The 22,897-nt window shown below is 42.0% G+C and overlaps 1 protein-coding gene across 5 annotated transcripts in view; it reads left to right on the top strand.

The window, feature by feature from the left end:
* LOC131052862 (uncharacterized) overlaps positions 1 to 22,897 on the top strand; it is a 108,499-nt gene that overhangs the window by 52,254 nt on the left and 33,348 nt on the right. The gene's annotated exons all lie outside the window — the stretch shown is intronic.

Genomic DNA, 22,897 nt, shown 5'->3' with positions numbered 1-22,897 from the left:
CCTCAAACCCCGCGAGGGGCGTTGCCCCTCGACCCCGCTGGGGGCGTTGCCCCCAAACCCCCAGTTTATTTTGAGCTACAGAAGACCACGAGAAGTGTTGTGCCCACAGCTAAGCATTGGCAGGGAAGCCATAAGCCGTAGAGGGAGGCAGATTTGGAGGTTGGGAACAAACAGAGTTCGAGGGAAGGCATTGCAGGTTCGCGCAGTTGTATGAGACCAGGGAGTTATTCAGTTCAGTTTTTAGCCTTTGGGGAGTGTGATGGAGGATTTCAGGTGTCTCCTAGCATTTGTGCCAGCGGGTTGTGGCCACCTTCAGGCATGACTGGTACGCTTTGAGGAACTCGGAGTATGTCTCGGCTGGACGTAAGGTTGCCTTGGTGGATGTACAGAGGGCTCGGGAGGAGTTGACCACCAGGTTGGAGGCAATAGTCGCGTGAGACTTAGTTCAGCGTACCCAGGAGTTGGATGCCAGGAGAGCAGCACGGGTGGCTATTGAGGACAAATTGGCTAGGGAGACAGTATCATTTGAGTAGCAGTTGGTGGAAGCTGAGACTGAAAAACGTGTTTTGCAGACAAGTTTGGGTTAGGCACAGGAGGACTGTGATGGCAAAGGAAGCAATATTGGTGAAATCCGCACTTGAGCATCGGATGGTAGCAGAAAAGGGTTTTCAGGCGAGGACGCAGCAAGTGTATAAGATCCGGGCCCGACTGGCGTCAGTAGTTCTTGCCATTCATCTCTATTTTGTATTAAGTCGTCGGAGTCGACTTCTTTTCTTTCGGGGGATGATGTTGACGGGAATAATCATTATGTTATGTTGTTATATTATGTTTATGTTGTCGTCGGTAATAATGAGTTATGGCGGTCAGTTAGTTGGCCGGCGGGTAGGTAGTTGGAGTCGTGACGGTTGTGTCGCGCCCCTTCGGGTATTATATATTGTGTACCTTTTCTTCGAAGTAGGATCATGTTAGTCGTGTCAGATGTAATGTTATAAGCACTTATTGTACATGGACTGTGGAATTAATACAGAGGCTGGTTATTTAATATATTTCCATTATGTTCTGTGCATTTACTTTCTGCATTTAACCATTTACCCGAGAGGGCAAACAAGGCAAACCAAATGCCTTCTCACACCCTTGTCTAAGTTTAGTTTTGTCCAAAATTTGGAAGAAAAGATGACTTTGAGGATTTTCGCTCTAGAACCTTTGGAAGGGTCAGGAGTGAAAATCTCTTCTAGGCTCAATTCCTTCATCTTTCATGATTTCTTGCAACTTCAAGTCACTCCCACGGGCAATTCCTTCTTGATTTTACCTTATCCCACACTTGACTAATCAAAACTTTGATAGCAAAAGGAATTTTTGAGAAAATTCGCTCTGGACCCTTTGGAAGGGTCAGGAGCGAAATTCTCAATCTTGACCAAAAATCTTCATTTTTTCAACTTGAAACTTCTTTGCAAGGTAGGATTTCATGTATCATTGTGCTAGGAATAAAGTTTCATGTCCAAGAAAAGCTAAAAATAGGTTTACAAGGAATTTCGCTCTGGACCCTTTGGAAGGGTCAAGAGCGAAATTTCCTTTCCTGGTCAGAATCCTTCATTTTCACAACTTCTAAACATGCCCAAGGATTTCAATATGTTCATTCTTCCTTTCATCATGTCTTGGACACCTCAATTTGACCAAACCAAGCAAGAAATGTCTCTTATAGAGATTTTCGCTCTGGACCCTTTGGAAGGGTCAGGAGCGAAATTCTCCATTTGGGCTAAATCCTTCATTTTTTCAGTTCAAAACAACGTCAAGAGGCAAAAGCAAGTTATTCTTCTTCCATCCATGTCAAAAAACCTTGACCTTCTTCAATGCAAAATAAGAGCCTTTGGGAATTTCATTCTGGACCCTTTGGAAGGGTCAGGAGCGAAATTTCCCTTCTTGTCCAAAATTCTTCATTTTCTCATGCTTTCAAATCTTCAAAGGTGACAAGAATGTCCAACCTTCCTTCCAAGATACCCTGCACATCAAAATTTAGCCAAAGTTAGGGAGAAATGAGCTTTAAGAAGATTTTCGCTCTGGACCCTTTGGAAGGGTTAGGAGCGAAAATCTCATTCCAGACCATATTGTTCACCTTTCAAGTTTCAAACCACTGCATAAGGCAAGGTTAGGTCATTTTCCAAGCTAGGAACAAGGTTGCAAGTCTATCCAAGGCAAGAAATAGGGTTTATGATGAATTTTGCTCTGGACCCTTTGGAAGGGTCAGGAGTGAAATTCTCCTTTAGGCAACAATCTTGTTCTTCAAAAATCAATCAAGTCCATCCCCAAGCAAAGCATATCAATTCACCCTCAAACATGCCCTAGAAAGCAACACTTAGCCAAAAATGAGAAGAAAAGGAGGTCTACAATGATTTTCGCTCTGGACCCTTTGGAAGGGTCAGGAGCGAAATTGATATTCAAGGCCAGGTCTTACCTCAGTTTACTTCATTCTTCATCAATCTTGATCAAATCAACTCCCTTGTTTCACTGACTCTGCTCAACTGACTCAGACCGGGAAACAAACAGGTTCCTAACAAGAAAAACTTCAATCTAGACCTAACCTGACCTGAGACCTATTCACCCTGCTCCTTGATCTAACCAACTTGACTCTCCTGAAAGGCATGCTTCATTATGGCAAACTTGAGGTTCCAGGCAGACGACTAATCAACTCCCAAAAACAAGACTAGACTTAGCTTGAAAGAAACCCTAAACGAGCTTCCAAAGATTAGCCCTAATCTAGCCAGCCCAGGCAAATCACTCACCGACTCAAAAACCTAGAAAGCAGAGAGGAAAAAAAAAACTAGCTAAGGGAAAGCAAAACCTAAAGCAAACAGAGGGGGTCCCTATTCTGATGGGGCGATGTGTGAAATGGTCACAACACTGTGCAATCGATCATTGGGGTAGTAGCTCGTTGGAAGCGTATTTGGAGGGCGATCATATTTCTACTTTGGCGTTTCTGTTGGTGTGCTTTCTAATTTTTGGCAGCAAATCGTACTTCCCAACTGGGCAGTACCATTTCTTGGCTGCCTTGGGTTGCGTGCTGGCTGTTGGTGCTCTTCGTGGTACAGGTTTGAGGTTCTGGTTGCATCGCCTTTGTCTTAGCTTTCATTTGCTTCAGTTTGTGCCATTCCGAGTTGTTTTGGGTGAGTGGTGAGCAAAATAGTGAATTTGGTAGTGGTTGTTTTCTACATGTTATGCGGACAACAAATTGTCTTTTCAGTTTAGTGATCAGCGGTGTGTTATTTCTTTATGGGGGGTTTGAGTTTGCTAATTGTGTTAAGCTTGGAGGTATTCTTCAATATTGGATAGTATAATCTCTCATTTCTATGCATTGCATCTCTTTATTGTAAGGCTGGATAGTAGTACTTGTTAGGATATCCGGTGAACAAGTGAGAGGGGGGGGGGGGGTGAATCAGTTGTTAATAGATTATAACTTTTAATCCACTTAATAACCTTAAACCAGATTTAAGTACCGGTAAAGCACATACAAATGCCGGTAGGACGAGATACCGGTAAACAATGTAACTTAACAATTAAACAGATAATCAATGCAAAGCAACCATACCACATAACACCATGATTTGTACGTGGAAAACCCGGATTGGGAAAAACCACGGTGGGAAGCCTACCCACAATCAGATGATACTTCTATAGAAAGTATGTGTTACAATGAGGGGCCTGCACTTGCAGGTTGACACACTGCCTAGAGCCTACTGCTCATTACAAAAGAGTCTCACTGACTACAGAGAGGCTACAACCATCTCAAGATAAATGGACAACAATCCAATAGAGTGAACTGCCAGAAATAACATCTACCATGCCTAATTACAGTCCTGGTTAAGCTCAATACAGGAGGCCTTTGATCTCTTCCTTAATACCAATTTGATCACCTATGATCGACCAAGTCTCCTTCGCATATGATATTGGATTCCAAGACCACGACATATAATCCCTATGATGTACAATGAGATCTTACATCATTTTATACAAACCCTGAGACCTAAATCAATTAGGTCGGCCACCTAAAAGATATTACAATAAGATGATTTCATAAATCCATATTACAATGATATGCCATGTTGGCTTAAGACCAAAATAACAATAATAAATACATAGATCATTTCGAAACATCTCGGTAACGTGTAGAGTACACGTTAACATGATACCGGTCCATAACCTAGAAAGGTACCAGACCTATTCTGTGTCCACCATGCCAAAGCAATGTCTTCAAGCAGTTGAAGCACGGTCAATGAACATCTTCAACATCCTGAAATCCATGTAGAAGTTGCACCAACACCAATTATGCATCCTGTCAAGATTCCTCAGTGAAAGCTCTGTTGGTAGAGGCTTAAACCAATGCCGATAAGGGTTTACCAGAGTGTATGATAGCATCCGATTACCAAGTCAATACCAACTGACCAAGACATGCTCATGGAGCATATAACACATGAAATAAAAAATACTTCAGTGATCCAAACATGTTGGAAGTGTCCAACAGATAGTCTCTTCTGCCGATAACACTAGATCTTCTACCGGTAACCAAAACCTGTCTGCCGGTAACCAACCATATGAGCTAGTGTTGACATCAATGACAAAACATCAATGCAACACATAATCAATTCATCCATAGTGCCAACAGTACTAACGACCATTTATGGATTGTAAAGCAAATCCCCGCTGAAAAGTGGAAGAGGCTGGTTTGCCGCCTACATTTGGTCTTTGTAATTCTATCCTCTCACTGAATAAGCAGTCGAGTGATATTTTGTTTGTAATGGTCCTCCCTCTGCATAAGTGATTGAGTTGAGCTTTGTTGTAAGTGTTCATCCTCTCGATGAGATATGCGGTAGAGTGATTTGTGCTCGGTTATGTTCTTGTTTCTCCTTGGCTGGTTTACCGCCAAGCTTTCTAGTTTTCTATTCCCACTGGAAAGTGGAAGGGGCTGACTTGCCGCCCATTATTGTAATCAGTAGTTTCATTAGTTTACATCTAACGATCCCCCGCTACCGTATGCTCTCACCCTCCTAGCTTAGGCTCTCGGTGATCAAAAGGTGCAGGGTTCCTTTCAGCTGGTTTAGCTTTCTTATTCTAACCCTAACGGGTTTTTGTGTGATTGTAATCTTGTTTAAAAAATTAAAAAAAATGTCGGGGATATTACAGTGGTATCAAAGCCACTCTTCCTGCCAGCTTGTGTGATAAGGGTTCTCCATGAGTGACAAAGATACTAGATACTACAACAGAGTGTAGAGAAGGCAGCAGTTTCAGATACCGTCAATGCCACTGGAAGAAACCTTTTCAGAGGTTTTGAGAAACAGAGAGAAAGAGTTTGATTCAGCCGGTTTAGTGGATTCAGTGGCAGAGGAAACATTAGATTAGAATGGTGTCAATGGGGCTGTGGAGAGAGTTGAAAAAAAGTTTGATACTATGATGGACATGATGTCCCAGTTGCTGGCCACATTGAATCAGTATGTTGGAGGGGGTCGAAGTCAAAATCAAGACACCAATGGACACTATGCCAGTACCTCTAACAATTCAGGAGGTAATCGGAATGGCAATAAACATAGTAGCAACAATGGTGGAGTACCGGCTGGTTCGGTGTCAAGACCCTTGCAACCTGTTTTCCTTCCAAAGGAATCACTGCTACCTCTGGTAGAAGTCCCAGTACCTGATGAGATACAGGCATGGTACATGGAGTTTGCTTCACTTCCCACAGAGATCCGTGACATTCTGCCCCTTGATCAATTCATGAATCAGAAGAAGAGAAGGGAAGGGAAGTTTGATAACAGATACTCCACTCCAAGAGATTACCAACAAGCTCTTGGGAAGGTCACTCTAGCACATTTTGATGGAAGCAATAAGTGCACAGCTAGAGCTTGGGTCCAGAAGTTGGACATTTATTTGTCCTTAAGGCCAATGCTCGAAGAATACGCCATTAAGTTTGCTACCCTGCTCTTGGATGGTGTTGCTCACGAATGATGGTACCATGGGTTGGTCACCCTTGGACACAATTTGATAACTACATATGTTGAGTTCACAAACAAGCTGATTGAAAGGTTTGATTCTATGGACCCGGAGGTTAATTTCAGAGAGCTTGCACAACTCAAACAGCAAGGCTCCTTGGACAACTACATAACTGAATTCCAGAATCTTTTAGTTATGGTCAGTAGTATTTCTGAGAAGAGGCTAGTAGTTTTATTCATAGAAGGACTTGAAGATCCTTTCAAAGGCTGGGTTAAAGCTTTTGGTCCGCCCACCTTAGCTGAATCAATCAAGAAATGAAGGAGTATAGAGTTGGTTGCTCCTAATACTAAATTTCAGTCCAAGCTTTTTCCCTTCCGAAAGGATAAGAAGAAATTTTCCAATCAGCATAAGAAGTTTCCTTCCCGGCTAGACAATGAGCTCTGTTGAGAGCTCCGGAGGAAGAATTTGTGCTATTTTTGCAGAGAACCTTGGGCCTTGAGACATAAGTGTCATGGGAAAGGTAATTTACATCAAATGGAGACCTATTCAGTTGATGGATCTGATTCTGAAATCTCCGAACAACAGATTGAAATTGAGGACAGCGAGTATGAAGAGGCTCCTGAAGGGCCTGAAAGTGAACAAGATGATAGAGGTGTGGTTGCTCAACTCTCAAGCCTTGTAATGTCCCCATTTTTAGCACTACGCTTTCCAGTGACTGTTAGCCTATCCTTGGATGCTCGTAGGCCATTCAAATGCAAAATTAGGGTTTCCAATTTCTGTGTAGTTTTGCACGAGCTTTTTAGGGTTTGTCAGGAGGGAATTCTTCAGTTCTGCTCATGGTTTCCTTCTGGGTTTTCCATGAACTCTAGGGTGGCATAACATGTAGCATTTGATTCTTTGGTGAAGTCAAAACTTACTATTTTTAGTAAGTTAGGGTTTGGCTGTTTGGATGATGCAGTTCTACTGAGTTTTCCAAGCTCTTTCTCTGGGTGCGAAGATCATGTTTTTCGGAGCAGTATTTCTTGACTTACTATTTTTAGTAAGTGGCTGTGTTGAGCATTTCTATTTTTTGTAGTCTCGGACAGGGTCCTGTCTCAGCACAGTTCAGTGGTCTTCATCGTACAACTGCATCCTTGATTTTGATGTTAATTAGTATCGGAGTTATAAGTTATTGAATTAAATATTTTTTCCTTATCCTAAGGTTTAATATTTAATTATTTTATTACTGATTAATTGTGTTGTGGATGACTTAGGGAAAAGGATAAATATTTGTTACTAATATTATTATTTCCCCTAGTCAGGTGGCATTGAGAATGATAAAACATGTCATGTTTATATTGTTTTAATATTGCAAGTTGTTCACCTAGCAAAAGTTCTAACTTTGCCTAGGGAGTTGGGAATAAGTGGACGCCATTTTGAGGGGACATGTTTAATAAAATTCAAATGTGTTGGGCACCCTTGGAGTGTAATTAAGCGACATGTAATTTGGGCGTATTTGTGTGCATTTGCATTTGAATTTGGTGGAGCAAAAAGTTATAAATAAGAGCCTTGGGCTCTCATTTTGGACATCTTATGAAATTGCATTGTTATGCTACTGGTTTGGCGATTGAAAATCTTAGCTTCAAAGTGTGGCTTCCTAGCTAAGTCTCAGTTTCGTACTTGGAAGATAGTACCTAGTTGTGTTCTTGTTTTTCCAGTACTGTTAGAAAGTGTTTTGCTGAGTGTGGAGTGTTTTGTATGGATTTTGGAGAGTTTTCTTGCTGCTGGTTGCGGAGTTGCTGAAACCATATTTTGTTCATACATCTTGACCAAGTGATTCCTTCATTCTGGGTATTGGCTCTATCAAAACGTGGCATGGAGGCGATATAGTTTGCAATTTTATAGCTGCTGATTTGAAGAATTGGATTTTTAGTTGCAAATCGTACCTTTCAGCTGGGCCATACCATTCTAGGGGTGCATTGGGATGCGTGCTACTGTTTTGAGGCGATTGGACTGTAGGTTTTGTGTTCATGTTTCATCGTCCACGTTATATCTTTCATTCGCATTTGATTTGGTGTGTTTCTGACTTCATTTGAGTGAGTTATGATTATTTTGGTGTTGCCGGTTGAGACTAGTTATGCTTGTTTGACTTCAGATTTTTGGTACAACAGCAGTAGCATGATTTGAGTTAATTTGTTAGCTGTTTCTTGCTGTAATCTGCATTCGATATCATCTCTAAATTCTCTTTCTGAATTGTAAGTTTAAGTAGTAGTACTACTAACCATTTATTGAGTGTTGCTTGCCCACTGCATAAGTGGAAGAGGTTGGCTTAGCTGCCTTCTTGTTCTGTAATTCAGTTATGAAGTTCAGTCTTCCCACTGAGTAAGTGGTTGAGTGATTTTATGTTTGTAATGGTCCTCCTGCTGAATAAGTGGTCGAGTTGAGCTTTGATGTGATTCAGTCATCCCACTGAAACATTGCGTTTGAGTGATTTGTGTCTTGGTGTGTTGTTCTCTTGGCTGGTTTAGCGGCAAGTTTCTTGTTTACCTGTTGGATAAGTAGAAGGGGCTGGCTTGCCACCCATTATTGTATTTCAGCTTTCAGTTGGTTTATGGTGCTAATGATCCTCGGAACACCGTATGCTCTCATCATTCTAGATTGGGCTCTCGGTGAACAAAATGTGGAAGGGTTCCCTTCAGTTATTTGGATTTCATTGTTCTAACCCTAATGGGTGATTGGTGTGATTGTGATCTTGCTATTGAAAAAATAAAATAAAATTATAGGGGATATTGCAAGCCTTCACAAGAATGAGTCCTTTAGAGTTAGGGGAGTGTTGGGAGAGCACCGTGTCATAGCTCTTATTGATATAAGAGCAACTCATAACTTCATTGATGAAAGAATTGTTGCTAAGAGAGGCTAGTGACTAGAGAAGTTGAAGGATTCAAAGTCATGGTAGCTGATGGCTCCACCATATCATGCAATCGGATGATTTCCAACATGTCTTTGAAGTTGGGAAGTCATGAGATTCGAGATGACTTCTTTGTGGTGAGCGTAGTAGGGACTGATGATGCAGTCCTTGGCATTCAGTGGCTGAGATCTCTTGGTGAGATCACTCTAAATCTGCAAACCATGGAGTTGAAATTCATGTCCGATGGGAAGAGGGTAGTGTTGTGAGGAATGTCTAACGGTGGTCTCAAAATTGTATCACTGAAGAGGATATAGTGGCTGATCCGCCATGACCAAGTGGAATGGGCAGAAGAGTGTTTGATAATACTATCAAGTCCACTTGAAGAAAAGGGGAATTACTCTACAGACATTCAAGCATTAATCACCAAAAGAGTAAGATTTTTGGGAATCCCCCTCTTGGTAAACCTCCTAAATGTATGATTATGCCATCTAATTCACTTGAAGAGAAATGGAGTTATCCTAATGACATTCAAGATTTGATTACAAAAAGAAGTAAGGTGTTTGAGAATCCACCTCCTGGCAGACCTCTTGAGTGAGATATTGAACACATCAGTGAGCTTGAAGGAGCTAAGCCTGTCATGACTACTCCTTATCGGTACCCCAAGATGAAGAAGCAGAAGGATGAAATAGAGAAAGCTATTAAGGAGCTTCTTGACATGGGATATATTAGGCCAAGCAAGAGCCCTTTTTCTTCGGTTGTTGTATTGGTGAAGAAGAAGGATGGGACCATGCGCATTTGCGTGGATTACCAAACACTTAATCAGAAAACCATAAAAAAGCAGTACCCCATTTCGAGGATTGATGAGCTACATGGTGCCATGTTCTTTTCTAAGATTGACCTCAGATCAGGCTACCATGAAATCAAAATGAGGGCATCAAATGTTGAGAAGATTGCTTTCCGATGCCACTTTGGGCATTTTGAATTCCTAGTCATGCCCTTTGGCTTGACTAACGCTCTTGCCACATTCCAGTATTGCATGAATAAGATCTTCCAGAAGTAGTTAAGGAATTTTGTGCTCATATTTTTTGATGACATCCTCATCTTTAGCAAGTCTTGGAAGGAGCACTTGCAGCACTTGGATGAAGTGCTCAGTATACTAGAGTCCAAATCCTTGTTTGCTAAGGAGTCCAAATGTGAATTTGGAATGAAAGAACTGCTCTTTCTTGGTCACATCATCAGTGCAGAGGGTGTGAAGGTGGATCCTGAAAGGCTATTATTGATTGGCCTCCACCTGAGAACATAACACATTTGAAGGGATTTTTGGGTCTATGTGGTTTCTACAAAAGGTTTGTGAAGGGATGCTCTTAGATGGCTGCCCCCCTTATAGATCTCACTAGGAAATGAGCTTTTGAATGGTCAGAAAAGGCACAAGGAGTGTTTGATCAATTTAAGGAAATTATGAGCTCATGTACTGTTTTGGCTTTACCAGATTTCACCAAGCCTTTCGAGTTACAGTGTGATGCATCAGGAGAAGGTGTTGGTGCAATTCTCATTCAAGACAAACATCCTATTGTCTTTGAAAGTAGGAAATTGAGAGGAGTTGAAAGGTTATATTTCGTATATGACAAAGAAATGCTTGCCATAATGCATGCCCTTGCGAAGTTTAGGCAGCATCTTATGGGGAGTAAGTTTGTTGTTAAGATTGATCATAACAGTCTTAAGCACTTCATGCATCAGAGGGACTTGAATTGGAGACAACAAAAATGGGTGAGTAAGCTACAGGCTTACGACTTTGACATTGAGTATGTCAAGGGGAGGAATAACATTGTGGCCGATTCTTTGTCTCGAAAACCCCACTTGAGCTCTTTGTGTGAGCTTATTGCAAATTGGAGGGACTTGTTGCTTGCTGATAATGGCAAAAATCAGTTTGCAACTAGCATCATTGAGGGTACTTTTCATTATGAAAAGTACAAATTGGTTGGTGATATAAGGGAAGGATCTTCATTGTGCTTGAATCTAAGCTCAAGGAGAAGATTTTGCAGACCTTCCATGACATTCGTCTTGCTGGTCACCAAGGTTACTTGAAGAGTCAAGACATACAGGCAAATCTGAGAAAGATTTTCTTGGAAAGGATTGAAAAATGGTCTTGAGATACATCAAGGAGTGTCATAAATGCCATCTGAACAAGGATGAGAATGCTTTACCGGCTGGTTTGTTACAAACTTTGTCCATTCCCAGTCAGAAATGGGAAAGTATATCCATGGATTTCATCACAGGGTTGCCATGGGTCATGGGGAAGGGTTGTATATGTTGTGGTGGACAGATTGACCAAGTTTGCTCACTTTTTTGCTATCACTAGCTCATTTACAGCAGCTCAAGTTGTTGATTTGTTCTTTCGAGAGGTTCAGGTTGCATGGATTGTCGAAGAACATTGTAAGTGATTGGGACAACAAGTTCCCAAGTACCTTTTGGCAGGAGATTTTCAGATTATGTGGTATTGTGCTCACTCGAAGCACAAGTTATCACCCATAGACTGATGGGTAGATCGAGATTGTAAATAAGTGGTTGGAAGGCTATCTTAGAAACTATGTCTTGGAGCAGCAAAACACATTGGTGAGATGGCTGCACCTAGGGGAGTATTGTTACAACTCCTATCACATGCCCATTAGAATGTCACCATTCATGGAATTATATGGTTATGAAGCTCCTAGCTTCACTGATTTGATATTTGGTGATAGCAGAACCCCTAAGACGAAGGATTTGATGCATCAAAGTCAGGATATTTTGAGGTCTTTGAGGGACAATCTCCACCATGCACAGGATTAGTAGAAGTTGTATGCTGATCAGGAGCGGATTGAGCGCACCTTTGAGGTGGGCGACATGGTTTACTTGAGGCTCCAACCTTACAGACAATCTACTCTCAAGAAGAGTGGAGTTGAGAAATTGAAGCCACGTTTTTACGGGCCTTTCAGAGTCGATAGGAGAATTGGGAAAGTGGCGTATGAGTTGGAACTTCCGGCGAGCAGCAGGATTCACAATGTATTTCATGTGTCTCGCCTTAAGAAGGCTCTTGGACATAATGTTGTAGCTTCAAAAGAGTTGCCTCCACTTGATGAGGGAGAGTTGGTTTTTATTCCTGAAGCTATCATTGACTTCAAGGAGCACGTTCTTTGAGAAAAAGGGTTATCAAGGAGTACTTGATCAAATGGAAAAACTTACCAATAGAGGATGCCACTTGGGAGAATGAGGAGATTCTGCATCATCCAGGCTTGTGATTGCTTGATGGCAAGCAATCTTGGGGAGGCTGGATTGTAATGTCCCCTTCTCAGTAGGAGGTAATCAGTGGTCCATTAGCCTATTTTGGGAACTCGTAGGTTGACTAGAATGAGGAATTAGGGTTTCCTATTTTCTAGGAGGATTCCTCGTAGTTTTCAAGGATATTCTGGTTGGAGTATGGCAAGAAGAATTGAGGATTCCTTCTAGGTTTTTCGAGAGCTTCACGGTGGTATAACATGCATTCTGTTCTGGAGTGATTTTTGAACTTACTATTTTTAGTAAGTTGGTGGCAGTTGACTGGATTTTGAGGTTTTTCTGGGTTTGAGAATCTCTCTCACAGGGTTTGACGAGCATGTCTTTCAGAGATGTTTTCATGACTTACTATTTTTAATATCAGTTCGAGCAGAGCTATTTGTGGTAGTCTTGAGAAGAGTTCCATTCCAGTCCAGAATTAGTATTTTCTGCACTCCAGTTCATATGGTTGATTTGGCAGTAATCAGTGGGCGATTTATAATTGATTAATTAAATATTACAACTTTATTCTAAAGTTTAGTATTTAATTATTTCATTGATTATTTTGGAGGAATGACTTAGGAAGGAGAACATTATATTATTTATCCTAAGTCACAATTTTATTTCCCTTAGTTGATGGCGTCAAAAAATGAATGAGTTTTATGCCTTATAATGTTAATATTATAACATGGCAATTTCCTTTGGAAAAGTATGACTAGGAGATGGTAGAGTGGATGCCATACTTGGTGGGGGACATGAAATGATATGAAGTGAATTTCAAATGAGTTTGGGCGCCATTTGCATTTGAATTTCAGATGGAGAAATCTATAAATACAAGGGATGGGCTCCTCATTTGATCATCTTGAAGAAATTACATTGTTATGTTGTCGGAATGGTGAGTGAACTTGAGCTTTGGAGTTGTGGATCCCTAGTTTTGCCAGTTTCATACTTGAAATACAGTACCTAGTTGATTTCAGTGTGTTGTTGGAGTTATTTGTGAGTGTGCTTCCATTTTTTAGTGTGTGTTTCAATATTCTTTCAGAGATTGGAGTGTTTTTCAGTGTTGCTGGTTTGGTGTGGCTGAAGCAAAGATTTGATCATATCTCCTTGCCTGTGCAATCGATCATTTTGGTTAATAGCTCGTTGGAAGCGTATTGGGAGGGCGATCATTCTTCTACTTTGGCGTTTCTGTTGGTGTGCTTTCTGATTTTTTTGGCAGAAAATCGTACTTCCCAACTGGGCCGTACCATTTCTTGGCTGCCTTGGGTTGCGTGCTGGCTGTTGGTGGTGTTCGCGGTGCAGGTTTGAGGTTATGATTGCATCGCCTTTGTCTTAGCTTTCATTTGCTTCAGTTTTTGTGTCATTCTGAGTTGTTTTGGGTGAGTTATGAGCATAATAGTGATATTGGTAGTGGCTGTTTTCTGCATGTTATGCGAAAGAAGATTGTATTTTCATTTTAGTGATCAGCGGTGTGTTATTTCTTTATGGGGGGTTTGAGTTTGCTAATTGTGTTAAACTTGGAGGTATTCTTCAGTATTGGACAGTATAATCTCTCTTTTCTATGCATTGCATCTCTTTATTGTAAGGTTGGATAGTAGTACCAACAGCCATTTCTAGATTGTAAAGAAAATCCCCGTTCAAAAGTGGAAGAGGCTGGCTTGCCGCCTACATTTGATCTTTGTAATTCAATCCTCCCGTTGAATAAGTAGTCGAGTGATATTTTGTTTGTAATGGTCCTCTTGCTGCATAAGCGGTTGAGTTGAGCTTTTGTAATGTCCCCTTCTCACTGATGTTCTTTCAGAGGTCCATTAGCCTATTCCTGAGACCCGTAGGCTAGGTGGAATGAGTAATCAGGGTCTAGCATCGATGAAACGAAGACTTACTATTTTTAGTAAGTGGCTGGGTGGCACATTTCTATTTTTGGCAGTAGTCAGGGGTTTGAATTCTGCAGCAGTGTGTGGTCGTCTGGGTTCAGTTTCATCTTGGAGGTGATAATAATCAGTGCGGGAGATATTTGCAACATAATTAAATATTATTTCCTTTCCTAAGGTTAATATTTAATTAATCTATTTATTGGATGCTGGTTTATTAAATTTGGGATTAATGCCTGTTTAATCCTAAGTTGGGCGAAATTCAATTATTTTTATGGGATGTGAAATGTTTTTTTTAAAAGGGATATTATTTCACTTTACATCGCCATTTTGTGCCTAAGTGTCCAACGTGGGTCCTCCCCTCTCTTGGGCGTGACTTTTGACTTAGGGAGTTGGGCGCTACTCTTGGGTCCACATGAAAGTGGAATGAAATTCAAATGCAAGCGTGGAATTTGGAGGGATGTCATTTGGATTTGAAGAATGAAGTTATAAATATGAGGCTTGGGTTCCCATTTGCACCATCTTGAAAATCTGTAATGTTATGCTGCCGGATTGGCGACAGAACTTGAGGCTTCGGAGTGCGTCTCCCTAGTGCTACCCGGTTTCGTACTTGAAATACAGTACCTAGCTGTGCCTTGTATTCTCCTATCGTTTTCAGAGCTTTGCCATAGACATCTTGGTGTTGCAACGATTCTGGACTTGCTGGTTTTGCCTGTGGCTGAAACACATTTTTGCTCACATCTCTCTGTTGGAGCGTCTGATAGTTATGGGTATTATTCCTATCTTCCTTCCCAGCACTGGCAAATAAGTTTGTAAGTTTTTAGCCCATTTGTTTGAGTATTGATTTAATTATGCAAAATCGAAATTCCTAGTCTAGGCGTGGGTTTTTTGGGTTGCATTGGGATGCGTGCAAAATAAAAAGAGGGTTGTTTGGGGTGTGGCTGTGATTGGTTGTCATTGTATTGGATGTATGGTGGGATTGGGCTTGATTTGAGTCAATTCGGGTAAGAATTGAGTGAGTTATGAGTATTTTCATGTTTTCATGGGCTGCTGGAACTGTACTTTCAGCCTGCAGAGCAGTGTAACAGAAAATTACAGTATTGTGTAGAAATCTGCAGTTAATCTTCTCATCTCATCTCCTTATTGTAAGGATTGTTTCAGTAGTACTGAGCATCCCATTCTATCTGCTTATTTTGTACTTCCCACTGCATAAGTGGAAGAGGCTGGCTTGCCGCCTTCTCAGTTTTGTAATTCAGTTTTCTTTGATAAATAGTCCTCCCGCTGAAATATGCGGTAGAGTGATGTTTAATGTAATGTCCTCCCGCTGAATAAGTGGTCGAGTGATAAAGTTCAATGTTTTGGGTCCTCCCGCTGAAATATGCGGTAGAGTGATTGTTAATGTAATGTCCTCCCGCTGAAATACGCGGTAGAGTGATTGAACTTCTATTTCTTGTAATAGTTCCCTTGGTCGGTTTACCGCCAAGAAGTTTAGTTTCTATCCTGCTGGATAAGCAGAAGGGGATGGCTTGCCGCCCATGCAGTTGTAATGTTCAGTTTGTTTATTGATGTTGACGATCCTCGAAACACCGTATGCTCTCACCCTCCCAGTTTGGGCTCTTGGTGAACAAAAGGTGTAAGGGTTCCCTTTAGTTGTTTTGCTTATTACTCTAACCTTAACGGGTAATTGTTGTGGATGAATTGCTATTGGCCTGAAAAAACAAAAAAAAAAATTAGTGGGATATTACAGTGGTATCAGAGCTGGTTTTCCTGCCAGCCTGTGAGAGTCAGTGGGTTCAGAAGTCTCCATGAGTGACAGAGACGTCAGACACTACAACAGAGAACAGAAGAGACAGCAGTTTCAGGTTCCTATAGTGCCCGAAGAGGACACATTTTCAGAAGTACTGAGGAACAGAGGGAAGAATTTAGATACCTCAGATTCAGTGGATTCAATGGCAGATAAGACTACAGAAACAAATGAGGCACCCGACAAGAAGGCAGAGAGGCAATTCAATGCCATGATGGACATGATGTCATTACTGCTGTCAAAGCTCAACCAGAACGTTGTTGGGACCCCTAATCAGCCCAACAATGGACCGGAAGCCAGCACTTCTAACATTCCTGTAAGCAATGGGAATGGGAGGAATAACGGGAGTAACAATGGAGGTTCAGCCCCAAGGCCTTTACAACCTGTCTTTTTGCCCAAAGAAGTACAACAAGCTGAAACAGAGATACCCACAGCTGATGAGATAAGGAATAGCTACATGGAGTATGCTTCCCTTCCTGGTGAGATCCGAGATATCCTAACTCTGGATCAATTCATGAATCAGAAAATGAAAAGAGGACGGAGGAATGACTACAAGTCTGCTGCCCCGAGAGATTTCCAGCAAGCTCTTGGAAGAGTGACCTTAGCACACTTTGATGGGAGCGCTAAGGGTACTGCTAGAGCATGGGTACAGAAGTTGGACAATTACTTGTCCTTGAGACCGATGCCGGAGGAGGATGCCATCAAGTTTGCTACCTTGCACTTGGATGGAGTGGCCCACGAATGGTGGTACCATGGGTTGGTCACCCTTGGTCACAACTTAGTCACCACCTACGCTGATTTCACCAACAAGCTAATTGAGAGATTTGACACCAGGGATCCAGAGGTGAAGTTTAGAGAACTTGCACAACTGAGGCAGCAAGGTTCCTTGGACACTTACGTGACTGAATTCCAAAACCTGTCAGTCATGGTGAGTAGCATCTCAGAGAAGCGACTGGTTGTCCTTTTCACTGAAGGACTTGAAGAACCATTGAGAGGATGGGTCAAAGCTTTTGATCCGCCCACACTAGCAGAAGCTATAAAAAAATCCAGAAGTATGGAGTTGGCTGCCCCTAAGAGTAAAATTCAGTCGAAGCCTTTCCCTTTCAGAAAGGATAAAAAGAAGTTCACTAATCAGACCAAGAGGTTCCCTCCGCGAATGGATGATGGGCTCCGTCAAGAGCTCCGGAGAAAGAATCTATGCTATTCTTGCAGAGAACCGTGGGTTCCCGGGCATAGGTGCCATGGAAAGGGGAATTTACATCAAATGGAAGGCTATTCTGGAGATGGATCAGATTCTGAAATTTCAGAACAGCAGACTGAAGTTGAGGACAGCGAGTATGAAGAGGCTCTTGAAGGGCCCGAATTTGGGTCAGACGATAGAGGAGTAGTTGCTCAACTCTCGAGCATTCACAAGAATGAGTCTTTCAGAGTTCGGGGTGTGATTGGAGAGCATCGTGTCATAGCTCTCATTGACACGGGTGCAACACACAACTTCATTGATGAAAGAATTGTTGCAAAAAAGGGACTAGTGGCAGAGGAAGTTGAGGGCTTCAAAGTCATGGTAGCAGATGGCTCCACTATATCCTGTAATAGAATGATTTCCAACATGTCTCTGAAGTTGGGAAATCATGAAATCAGAGATGATTTCTTTGTGGTAAGCATTGGAGGGACTGATGATGCAGTCCTCGGGATTCAATGGTTGAGATCTCTTGGTGAGATCACACTAAACCTACAAACCATGGAGCTGAAATTCATGTCCGAAGGGAAAAAGGTAGTTTTGAGAGGAATGTCGCATGGGGGACTTAAGGTTGTATCCTTGAAAAGAATGGAGAGGCTGATCCGCCATAATCAGGTGGAGTGGGCAGCGGAGTGTTTGATAATGCCTTCCAATCCATTGGTGGATAAGGGCAATTATTCCTCAGACATTTCAGCAATGGTCAAAGATAAGAGCAATATTGTGGTAATACCTTCAGAACCACAACAAGAGCACAGAAAGTATCCTGAAGACATTCAAGCTTTGATAACTAAGAGAAGCAAGGTGTTCGAAAAGCCACCTCCTGGTAGACCTCCTGAAAGAGGTGCTGAACACATTATTGAGCTGGAGGAAGGAGCTAAGCCAGTCATGACTACTCCTTACCGATACCCCAAGAAGCAGAAAGATGAGATCGAGAAAGCAATTTAGGAATTGCTTGACATGGGTTACATCCGGCCTAGCAAAAGTCCCTTTGCTTCGGCTGTTGTTCTGGTGAGAAAGAAGGATGGGACCATGCGCATGTGTGTGGATTATAGATCGCTGAATCAGAAGACCATCAGGAATCGGTATCCTATTCCGAGGATTGATGAGCTCATTGATGAGCTACATGGGGCAGTGTTCTTTTCCAAAATTGACCTCAGATCGGGGTACCATCAGATTAGGATGAGAGCTTCAGATGTGGAGAAGACTGCTTTCAGGTGCCACTTTGGGCACTTTGAGTTCTTAGTCATGCCCTTTGGGTTGACGAATGCTCCTGCTACATTCCAGTCATGCATGAACAGGATCTTCCACGAACAGTTGAGGAAGTTTGTGTTGATATTTTTTGATGACATCCTGATTTTCAGCAGATCATGGAAAGAGCATCTTCAGCAGTTGGATGAAGTGTTGGGCATACTAGAATCTGAATCCCTGTTTGCCAAGGAATCCAAGTGTGAATTTGGGATGGAAGAGTTGCTCTACCTGGGTCACATCATCAGTGTAGGTGGTGTGAAGGTAGACCCTGAAAAGATTAGGGCTATCATCGATTGGCCTACTCCCGAAAACATAACACATCTGAGAGGATTTTTGGGATTGTGTGGATTCTATCGGAGATTTGTAAAGGGATATTCTCAGTTGGCTGCCCCCCTTACAGATCTTACCAAGAAAGGGGCCTTTGAGTGGTCTGAGAAGGCACAGACAACATTTGAGCAGTTTAAGAGGATCATGAGCTCCTGCCCAGTTTTAGCATTACCCGATTTTACCAGGCCATTTGAACTACAATGTGATGCGTCTGGAGAAGGTGTTGGTGCGGTCCTCATGCAGGATAAGCACCCTATAGTTTTTGAGAGCAGAAAGTTGAGAGGTCCTGAGAGACTATACTCCATTTATGACAAGGAAATGCTTGCCATAATGCATGCACTTGCAAAATTCAGACAATATTTGGTGGGAAGTAAGTTCATTGTCAAGACTGACCACAACAGTCTTAAGCACTTCATGCACCAGAAGGATCTGAATGAGAGACAGCAGAAATGGGTGAGTAAGCTACAAGCTTACGACTTCGATATTGAGTATGTAAAGGGGAAAAACAATGTGGTAGCAGATGCCTTATCACGGAGGCCCCATTTGAGCTCACTCTGCGAGCTTACTGCTGGTTGGAAAGAGTTGTTGCTTGCTGATTATGCCAAAAATCAGTTTGCAATCAGTCTTGTAGAGGGTACTTTTCATGATGAAAGGTACAAATTGGTTGAAGGATTGATACTGTACAAGGGAAGAATCTTCATAGTACCTGAATCTAAGTTAAAAGAGAAGATTTTGCAGACCTTCCATGACATTCCCCTTGCTGGTCACCAAGGTTATTTCAAGACATACAGGCAGATCCGGGAGAGATTCTCTTGGAAGGGGCTTAAAAATGATGTTTTGAAGTACATTAAAGAGTGTCATACATGTCAGAAGAACAAGGATGAGCACACTCTACCTGCTGGTTTGTTACAACCCTTGCCTATTCTCGGTCAAAAATGGGAAAGTATTTCCATGGATTTCATCACGGGGTTGCCTCGGGCTCAAGGAAAAGATAGTATTTATGTAGTGGTGGACAGACTTACAAAGTTTGCTCATTTCTTCGCCATTACCAGCTCGTTTACAGCAGCACAAGTTGCTGAAGTGTTCTTCCGAGAGGTATTCAGACTGCATGGTTTACCGAAGAACATTGTGAGTGATAGGGACAGCAAGTTCCTAAGTGCCTTTTGGCAGGAAATTTTCAGATTGTGCGGGACTGTGCTCACTCCAAGCACCAGTTATCACCCCCAAACTGATGGACAGACCGAGATAGTAAATAAGTGGGTGGAAGGTTATCTCAGAAACTATGTCTCGGGACAGCAGAATACTTGGGTGAGGTGGCTTCACCTAGAGGAGTATTGTTACAATTCTTCCTATCACATGTCCATCCGGATGTCACCATTCATGGCACTATATGGTTATGAAGCTCCTAGCTTCGCAGACTTGGTATTTGGTGATAGCAGAACCCCTCAGGCGAAAGATATGATATAGCAAAGTCAGGATATTCTGAGAATCTTGAGGGACAATCTACAACATGCACAGAATCAGCAGAAGTTGTATGCTGATCAGCAGCGTATTGAGCGCACCTTTGAGGTGGGCGACATGGTTTATTTGAGGCTCCAGCCTTACAGGCAGTCTACTCTCAAGAAGAGTGGGGTTGAGAAATTGAAACCTCGATTCTATGGGCCTTTCAGAGTCAGTAGAAGGGTTGGAGAAGTGGCTTATGAGTTGGAATTACCGGCAAGCAGCAGGATCCATAATGTGTTTCATGTGTCTCGCCTTAAGAAGGCTTTGGGACATAATGTAGTGGCTTTAGCTGAGCTACCTCCACTTGATGAGGAGGGAGAGTTGGTTTTGGTTCCAGAAGCTGTCCTTGAATTCAGGGAGCGAACTTTGAGGAGAAGAGTGATCAGGGAATACTTGATCAAATGGAAGAATCTACCAGCAGAGGATGCTACGTGGGAGAATGAGGAGATTCTATTGCATCCAGCCTTACAGTTGCTTGAGGACAAGCAATTTTGGGGAGGGCGGACTGTAATGTCCCCTTCTCACTGATGTTCTTTCAGAGGTCCATTAGCCTATTCCTGAGACCCGTAGGCTAGGTGGAATGAGTAATCAGGGTCTAGCATCGATGAAACGAAGACTTACTATTTTTAGTAAGTGGCTGGGTGGCACATTTCTATTTTTTGGCAGTAGTCAGGGGTTTGAATTCTGCAGCAGTGTGTGGTCGTCTGGGTTCAGTTTCATCTTGGAGGTGATAATAATCAGTGCGGGAGATATTTGCAACATAATTAAATATTATTTCCTTTCCTAAGGTTAATATTTAATTAATCTATTTATTGGATGCTGGTTTATTAAATTTGGGATTAATGCCTGTTTAATCCTAAGTTGGGCGAAATTCAATTATTTTTATGGGATGTGAAATGTTTTTTTTAAAAGGGATATTATTTCACTTTACATCGCCATTTTGTGCCTAAGTGTCCAACGTGGGTCCTCCCCTCTCTTGGGCGTGACTTTTGACTTAGGGAGTTGGGCGCTACTCTTGGGTCCACATGAAAGTGGAATGAAATTCAAATGCAAGCGTGGAATTTGGAGGGATGTCATTTGGATTTGAAGAATGAAGTTATAAATATGAGGCTTGGGTTCCCATTTGCACCATCTTGAAAATCTGTAATGTTATGCTGCCGGATTGGCGACAGAACTTGAGGCTTCGGAGTGCGTCTCCCTAGTGCTACCCGGTTTCGTACTTGAAATACAGTACCTAGCTGTGCCTTGTATTCTCCTATCGTTTTCAGAGCTTTGCCATAGACATCTTGGTGTTGCAACGATTCTGGACTTGCTGGTTTTGCCTGTGGCTGAAACACATTTTTGCTCACATCTCTCTGTTGGAGCGTCTGATAGTTATGGGTATTATTCCTATCTTCCTTCCCAGCACTGGCAAATAAGTTTGTAAGTTTTTAGCCCATTTGTTTGAGTATTGATTTAATTATGCAAAATCGAAATTCCTAGTCTAGGCGTGGGTTTTTTGGGTTGCATTGGGATGCGTGCAAAATAAAAAGAGGGTTGTTTGGGGTGTGGCTGTGATTGGTTGTCATTGTATTGGATGTATGGTGGGATTGGGCTTGATTTGAGTCAATTCGGGTAAGAATTGAGTGAGTTATGAGTATTTTCATGTTTTCATGGGCTGCTGGAACTGTACTTTCAGCCTGCAGAGCAGTGTAACAGAAAATTACAGTATTGTGTAGAAATCTGCAGTTAATCTTCTCATCTCATCTCCTTATTGTAAGGATTGTTTCAGTAGTACTGAGCATCCCATTCTATCTGCTTATTTTGTACTTCCCACTGCATAAGTGGAAGAGGCTGGCTTGCCGCCTTCTCAGTTTTGTAATTCAGTTTTCTTTGATAAATAGTCCTCCCGCTGAAATATGCGGTAGAGTGATGTTTAATGTAATGTCCTCCCGCTGAATAAGTGGTCGAGTGATAAAGTTCAATGTTTTGGGTCCTCCCGCTGAAATATGCGGTAGAGTGATTGTTAATGTAATGTCCTCCCGCTGAAATACGCGGTAGAGTGATTGAACTTCTATTTCTTGTAATAGTTCCCTTGGTCGGTTTACCGCCAAGAAGTTTAGTTTCTATCCTGCTGGATAAGCAGAAGGGGATGGCTTGCCGCCCATGCAGTTGTAATGTTCAGTTTGTTTATTGATGCTGACGATCCTCGAAACACCGTATGCTCTCACCCTCCCAGTCTGGGCTCTCGGTGAACAAAAGGTGTAAGGGTTCCCTTTAGTTGTTTTGCTTATTACTCTAACCTTAACGGGTAATTGTTGTGGATGAATTGCTATTGGCCTAAAAAAACAAAAAAAAAAATTAGTGGGATATTACAGCTTTGTTGTAAGTGTTCATCCTCCCGCTGAGATATGCGGTAGAGTGATTCGTGCTTGGTTATGTTCTTGTTTCTCCTTGGCTGGTTTACTGCCAAGATTTCTAGTTTTCTATTCCCACTGGAAAGTGGAAGGGGCTGGCTTGCCGCCCATTATTGTAATCAGTACTTTCGACAGTTTACATCTAACGATCCCCTGCTACCGTATGCTCTCACCCTCCCAACTTGGGCTCTCGGTGATCAAAAGGTGTAGGGTTCCTTTCAGCTGGTTTAGTTTTCTTATTCTAACCCTAACAGGTGTTGGTGTGATTGTAATCTTGTTAAAAAATAAAAAAAAATTGTCGTGGATATTACAGGCCATACATTCTTTGAGTTGTTCTAGAACTAAAATAGACCCTTGGAG

The sequence above is a fragment of the Cryptomeria japonica genome, chromosome 6, assembly GCF_030272615.1.
Source record: "Cryptomeria japonica chromosome 6, Sugi_1.0, whole genome shotgun sequence".
Lineage (NCBI taxonomy): Eukaryota > Viridiplantae > Streptophyta > Pinopsida > Cupressales > Cupressaceae > Cryptomeria > Cryptomeria japonica.
This window is presented reverse-complemented; position numbering and strand designations above follow the sequence as displayed.